The sequence below is a fragment of the Poecilia latipinna genome, unplaced genomic scaffold (genome assembly GCF_001443285.1).
Source record: "Poecilia latipinna isolate Pla-1442-1.1 unplaced genomic scaffold, P_latipinna-1.0 Scaffold321, whole genome shotgun sequence".
In the NCBI taxonomy this organism is placed as follows: domain Eukaryota; kingdom Metazoa; phylum Chordata; class Actinopteri; order Cyprinodontiformes; family Poeciliidae; genus Poecilia; species Poecilia latipinna.
In genome coordinates, this window is record NW_015112937.1 from 115191 (window position 1) to 116551 (window position 1361).

The following is a 1361-nucleotide window of genomic DNA, read 5'->3' on the forward strand; positions in this document are numbered from 1 at the left end:
GGCCCATTTAACACATTCATTGGCCCATTTCCATTAAGCATTTTTTTTCCTTGTCATTTAAATTTGAGCAATTTTATGGCTAATGGAGCTAGTATGTTTATGTAGATCAGTGACCCAAGCAAATGCAAGTGCTTATAAATATAAAGATTCTGGACTTCTTATCTGGTTTCTTAAATAATTTTTGCCTCTTCTTTAGAGTCATTTATATGCTTTTTATTTGCCTTTTTAGTTCCCTTCCATTCAGAACTTCATGTTGATCTTTAGCAGTAGTAGATCTGCACCAAAGCAGGACATGTGAACCAGAGCAAATTGTTTCGCATCAATACAATGGAGACTGAAAGAGACTGAGGTGGAGTTTTGGATGAGACCCTCCTCCACTGCTGTTTGGTCAGAAGTCTGTCTCTACAGCTGACAGGAAGACAACAAAATGTCAAATCTGCTCAGAAAACTACCAACAGGCGACTCCCTTCCTCTGAGAGCATCTTTTTGTTTTTCCAGCAGGTGTAGAAACAGGGTGTCACCCCACCCTCTCTATATGTGAACTCTTCACCCTAAACCATCAGACCAGAGATTTGGTGTTGTTGCGCTCACAGTCAGCGCAACAACACCAAAGTGAAGCTTCTTCCCTTTAATTTTCACAATTTGAATTCCAAACTCTCTTCTTGCTCTTTCAGTTTCTTCTTTTTGACACCAAAAACACAACTATTTGCTGTAAGAATCTAACAATCTGTCCACTATAGATGAACTATGGAACTTTAATAAATCTTGCCCAAAGGTTTATTTTGAAAAACTATGTTTTAAGTGAAAGTGAAGTCGAACAAGCAGAAAATGCTTCAGGGCTACATGGAAATACTGACTGAACATTTTAAATGGTTCAAACTTTTACACACTCTTATAAACTTAGCCAGATTTGACATATTTTACAATTATTTAAAATAATTGTAAAATTTACAATTATTTAAAATAATCGTAAAATAATTGTAAAAATGCACCTTAGCGTCTTGATGGAGCTAGAGAGTTTTGGTAAGGAGAGGAAGTATGGGTTTTCTTATAAGACCTTTCACCTTCACGACCTTTAATAAGTAAAGACAACAGCTGGAACTGACACTATGACAAAATCCATATTTTATGTATAGTAAATATTAAACGTTTTCTGCTTGATTACAAAATGTATTTGTTTTAAGTTTTGTTCACTTTTTACTTTTACTTTATTTTCTGGTTTACATGCTTACTCCATTTTTAAAATATCAATATACTGCATTCACACTTTCTTACAATTTTCAAGATAATGCAGCAAATCTACATGTCACTACAATCTAATTATGCTGCTAAGTGTGACCTACATTCACCAACCAGTTTAT